Raw genomic sequence first — 6,232 nt, forward strand, 5'->3', positions numbered from 1 at the left:
TTTTCAGGGCAGCCAGAAATTATTGCAAAAGGAAATTCATAAGGTTCTGAATTAGAAATAAAAAGAATAACAAGACTTCAAATATTTTACATTCTGAGCATTTATTTGGTAAAAAAAAGCTATTAGTGATTGTTTATTAGCAGCGTTCTATCACAAACGACATGCACAAAGTATCAATAGACAACACGCCACCACTCTGCTTCAGGTGGTAATGGAACAGCTGCATAGCACGCTAAGGTAATGTTGTTCTTCTCTGAGCACAATCGTTTTCAAAGCATTGTCCGCTGCAAATGTGAACGGACCTGGATTCATACTACAGTTCTGACGAATTGGGGCAGCCTGCAGCATAGTGGCTAAGGTACATGACTGGTACTTGCAAGGTTGGAGGTTCAATCCTCGGTGTAGCCACAATAAGATCCGCACAGCTGTTGGGCCCTTGACCAAGGCCCTTTACCCCACATTGCTTCAAGGGGGACTGTCATCTGCTCAATCTAATCAACTGTAAATCGCTTTGGATAAAAGCCTCAGCTAAATAACAAAGTTAATTAATCCCTTCAATTGTCCATCACCGCACACTCCACTGCTAGAGCTAGAAATGCCAACCTATCCAGGCACAGAGCCACACTTGGCCAGGGGTCTAAATGTGGCTGTTATTAAGGCTCATCATTGTGCATTAATACAAATATTAAAGTCATACAGTTGCAGAACAGTTCTTTCACATTACATTACAAAGCATTGAGCAGACGGTCTTATCCAGAGCGACGTACAACGAAGTGCAGATTGAACACAGGAACAAGTGTGATGAGGACCCTAGAGGACAGTATGGTTCCGAGTCCTAGCATGACCATACAGATACAATTGGAACCCTTGAAGAATACATCAACTTACGAACTAGCATACCACGGCCGGCAGCTAGAATACCCCGAGTACAACAATACAATATCTAATACAACACAAAGTTTAAGACAAGAAGGAGCAATGATGGTTTGATTGCTGAGAAACTGGAAGATCATACTAGACACTAATTATATGAATCAGCCAACATGACATCATTCTGATTTTTTTATCCATTTACTAATCCTGTAAATGACATAGCAGCAAAAGTGCCATCAAGTTTGCCCTTGCATTTTAAAATGCAATATGCCATGTAAGTTAAAAAATAATAACTCAAAATGAACAACTATTCCTGTAGTAGGCAGAAAATGTATGCTTTCAGGATAAAATAAATAATGACAAATTTCAGGTGAATAACATAAGTTTGTATTAGTTGTTTTTACGCAACACAGCTGTTATAAATGATGATTTTGATTGCACAGCGCCATAGAGCAAAAATAGTATCTATCCACACAGCTGTGAATCCAGTGAACGAGGTAACACCACCACCTAAGACATGAAATCCTTAACCTTTGGGATCCAAGCCTATCCACTGCAACCCCACAAACTTTCGCTGAACTCTCAACACGCACAGGGCACTTGCTTTCCCCAGTAATCACATCCACCCATTTATCACCGTTCATGAATCTATTCTTGTTCTCCGATGATCCAGAAATTCCCCCTCCCACAAAGGCAAAAACCGGACAGTTAGGTTCAGACTGCCTCTCCATCACGGTGCTGTCACAACCCCCCCCCCCCCCCCGGCTATTGTGCTGCGGCGTTTCCTCTAAATGTAATTAAATCTTCTGCATTCAGCCAGTTCGTCTGCCCAAGCAATCAGCGTAATGAAGGCGCCGTGTTTTTTTTTTTTCTGTCTCAGCAAACAACTCCAGGGGACATGTTCCCACTGCAGAATTACACACGGCCACCATTTAGAGATTAAATACCTGCGAGGGGTTTTATCCGGTGACTCACATGAATTTCCCAGAGAAAAGCCTTCCTGGTCCTGGAGACCAAACAGTCCAGCAAGATGCTCAATAAATTCCACACCAGCATAAGTAAAGATTTTCCTATTGGAATAAAGAGGCAAGGATTGCAGTTGAATCCCAGCCACGGTAGTAGTTCTGCCCCATTGTCCCCAGCCATGCAGACATTGGGGATCACACAAAGCTGCACTGTGAGAGGTGGTAGTATAAGTGGGGGGGAGGGGGGGGGGGGGGTCATGTCTTTCTTGAAGTGCCAGAACTGCCTGTTGTGCTTCTCTTCTGACCTCTTGGAGCAAACAGAGCTGTCACCACAAAGGCGCATATGTTGCTCACCAAGTCCGCTCCTGCCTGGAGCTTTTTACTGCGCCTAAGGTAATCAAACCGACAGGCAACCAAGTATGTGTGTGTGTGTGTGTGTGTGTGTTTCCAGGGGGCATGTGTGACTGTGCATGGTCCCTAATCCTAAATAACTGAAGTGGTGCAAGTATTTTTGAGGTTGTGCATCTTTCAACATCAATGAAATAATATACTATGTCTAACACAAAATAAAAAGAAAAGATACACCACGCGAAAACTTCATATGGTTGATATCACAAGGGAATAGCCGTTTATATTGCTAAATTGCTGCACTGAATATTTTATAAAGAAGCTAATAATAGCAAATAATTATTTATACAAGTCACCATTTTCCGTACTTTAAGAAATTATAACTACAGTAGCCTAACTCACTGTATCAGAATTCAGTAGCCTACAGATACAGAATCTATTCGTCGTCCACTTCGTTAAATCATGACACGTCACACTGAGCTACCCGGGAGACATGCGTCACATGGTCTGAAGCTCCCAACTTCTAATTCGACGTCATATCAAAGCATGGGGTCCTTTGTTGTTTTCTTGAATTGGGGAAGATATGACTGTATCCACAACAGAGTCCGCTCTGTGATGGTTACAATATGTCAAACGTTTAAAAAATAATTTAGGCTACCGCATGTGTGTCTTCATTAAGCTTGCAAGTAGCAGGCCAGCTACATAACATTAAAAGTAGAGAGCCGCTGACAGATCGCGTGCTGTCCCAGTTCCAGGCACAGTGTAATCGATAAACAAGACGTAGGCTACTTAAATCATTAATTGCGCATAGCCTATGCATACATATTGCATCTATAATGTATCTGTCTAAAAACCCATTGATATGCAGCAGTTTGAGACATTCAAACAATTTATTTTTAACACGCATCGATTTACCTCCACATAGCCTAGACATTTTATTCTAACGATTAGCTTATTCTGTTATTAAAACGATTATAGTAATAAAGATATTTTTTAAAAACCTACACTTTCCTCAGTTTAATCCTACTCTTGGACGTTTGTCCGTTCAAAGAACGCGATACTTGATAAATTACACCAAAATACACAGACAAAGGAAATGGTCAGCCTTTGTCTATCACCTATTATCTTATTCCGTTACTTTAAAATAAATAAATAAACAGACAATCCCTCTTCGACATGGACAAAATGGACAACTGAGGCGGTGCAGTCCGAAAGATCCGCAATAGAAAAAGTATCTGAGGCGATATTATAAATCAATCTGGATAACTGGTTCCCTAATTCGATTAGGAAGGGCTGCACCAGGCTTCTATCATTTGGTAAATAACGACAAACTTCGTTTAAAATAAAATAAACGAACTTACCTCGTGTAGCTGAAGGAAGTGGATCCTAACAGCCAGCCAGTGTAGTAGAGGAAAAAGAGGGGGATGATAGATCCTAGATGCCAAATCTGTAGAAGCACAATCCGGGACGGGGAGGGTTGATGGCAATGAGTGCAGACAACTTATTCAAGCTTCAGATCCATGCCAGAGCGAGACTAATAATGCCGTACGTAGGCTACTACGATGCAAACGATCTACAGCACGTGTGATTAAAGCCCAGATGCTATCGGGTGTTGCTATTTTCTCATTCTCCTGCATTAAAAATGAAAATGCATATAATATCTCGGTCGCCTTGTAAGAAGTAGTGAGGTCAGCATACATCCGATTGGTTATACTGCCCCGTTTTAAGACTTTTAAAGATACAGCTCAATTTAATAAGCAATAGCCTACTTGGATCAAAATTGATCCATTGCGAGTTCTTCTAAAAACATGTAGCCCAACTAGTATGTAAATTAAAATAAAGTATTATGGATATAAGCCAAGCTATTGACCAGAATACATTATATATATTTACATGTTTAAAAATTGCACCATTCTCACTCCGCAGACATTAGGCGCAATAGCCGCCTAATTGATGTGCATGTCGTAGGCCTATTGCACTTGGATCACAGCTAAGGGTAGCCTATCACTTTGTTTTAATCACATTATTATTATTATTATTATTATTATTATTATTATTATTATTATTATCAACAGGACAATGAATAACAATAAGGTAATAGAACAACAACAATAACAACATCAACAAAAAAAAAGTCACGCCCTATGCGAAATTTAGGCAAATGAGAAACTATCGCCATCTGCTGATGCACTGGAACATCTGACTTGAAGTAATATATTTAGACGTCAACTCGTATCGCATTGATTTAACACTGAAATCTGGGTCATATATTGTACTAAATAAGGGGCAAAATGTGATGTTATTCTAGGCACCTGAACAATAGGCTACTTTTTAGTGAAGTCTGAAGACTTAAGTTCTTGCTTAGACAATATCTCGGTTTTAGTTTTATTTGGAGCGATACAATAAAATCCTATATAATAGGCCTACAAAAAGAATTTATAAGTAAAAGTGTTTACCGCGTATATAAAATACACGGAATAAGACGTTTAAACCTGTAAGAGAAGCTGACACGTGAAAACACTGTACCGAGGAACATCTAGGATTTCAACCTGGATTCAACCTAAATTTAGAAAGGTGCCCTTATATAGCCGTTTTCTTATATAGCCTAGGAATATAGACATTTGTGCGTAATAAAAGTATACAGTGGACATGTTTGCAGAAAATATAGGCTACTCGTGGTTTTCGTATTGGGAAAAGACAAGCAGTCTGCGTGGTCTAATCGCGTAGTCCAGAATTCACACGCTGGCTTGCCTCGTTCGCTACACGGACAGTGATGTGAATGGTGTCTAATTATAGCGATCTTGTCTTTTCTCATTCGGCGCAGTTTGTGCCTTTTGACGCCCTGTACAGCTGACCTGATCAATTTCCGATGACGCAAAAATATGCGTCCTCGTCGGGCGCCGCTGCATACAGGGGAATATTCACTGACAGAAGTGGGATATAGCTAACAGACTGCAGAATAAAATACCTGCGTTTTGAACAATTAATCGATTTTCACGGGTGACGCCAGTACGTTCATGATGAAAGTCCGCGAGCCTCAAAGTGCATCTAGAGGAGATGAAAAAGAAAATGCGAGATGATTTTGTTATTGAGATATTGAACTGGAGACCACTTCAGTTTACCGGTTCCATTGGTGCTTATGGCAGCTGCTCAATGGCTTATGAAGCCAGATAGAGGCTGCCATGTTTGACTATAGGGCTCTTTTTTTTTGGTACTAGAGCATGCGCATTGGCACCAGACCAGAGAAAGCAAACTGTGCGGCTCAGAAAAAATCTGTCCCTGGAGAGTAATTCGTTCAATGGAAATACATTTAAGGATGTAAAGAATGTACAGTTCAAAATAGTATAATTTCGCCAATTAGCTTTGAATGAACTTCAATGGGGAGATGTGTTTAGCGCCAGATGCTTAATAAACTGCACTACCTCCTGTTACCACTGGAGTTTGCCAGTTTCAGGTCCCATGGATTTTGTCAACGCACAGATTGCAATTTGGAACCATGACTGACACTCGATTGGGCAATTTGTAAGACATTAAAATGCCACCTGACGTGCATTATGCATTTTATTTATTTAAATAAACTGTTTTCGCTTCTGATTGCAGCATGGTCTGTAGTAAGCTAATTTGGACAACACAGGACAACAACTTTGTCAGAAGTAGATATACATACCATGAAAAATAAAAGCATCGGGTCAATTGCAGTGCGCTCAGCAGGAGTTTAAACCGCAGGTTTAAATTATTATTTAAGTGATGTAATTTAACTTATCAACAGGTTCCTAATTGGTGAAAGTGTGACACATGGCCACTAAAACAAGCAATTTCGTGGACGATGAATACAAGGAATAGAAACAAAGCAAATGATAGGCCGAGCCAGCCACACCTGCATTGTGTTAAGAGGTTTAAAGGTACAATAGGTAATTTCGGACTTCTAACGGTCAAGAGAGGAATAGCAGCAACAAACCTCTTCAAACCACAACACTGTTTATCCCTCCCCCCTCTCTGTAAACGTGCTGACATTGAAACGCCATTGGCTGTGGCATTTAAAACCA

The 6,232-nt window shown here is 40.4% G+C and overlaps 1 protein-coding gene across 2 annotated transcripts in view; it reads right to left on the reverse strand.

Moving 5' to 3' along the window:
• Positions 1-5,892, reverse strand: part of LOC133135766 (FERM and PDZ domain-containing protein 1-like) — a 41,456-nt gene extending 35,564 nt beyond the window's left edge. The window contains exons 1-3 of one of the 2 annotated variants that reach the window (XM_061253033.1): positions 5,854-5,892; positions 5,155-5,234; positions 3,548-3,633 (exon numbers count right to left, since the gene is read on the reverse strand). The gene's annotated coding sequence lies outside the window, so the exon portion shown is untranslated. Of the gene's footprint in view, positions 1-3,547; positions 3,889-5,154; positions 5,235-5,853 lie in introns of those variants that run through there. The other variant, XM_061253032.1, reaches the window with a different exon arrangement.
• Positions 5,893-6,232: the final 340 nt, after the last annotated feature.

The sequence above is a fragment of the Conger conger genome, chromosome 8 (genome assembly GCF_963514075.1).
Source record: "Conger conger chromosome 8, fConCon1.1, whole genome shotgun sequence".
In the NCBI taxonomy this organism is placed as follows: domain Eukaryota; kingdom Metazoa; phylum Chordata; class Actinopteri; order Anguilliformes; family Congridae; genus Conger; species Conger conger.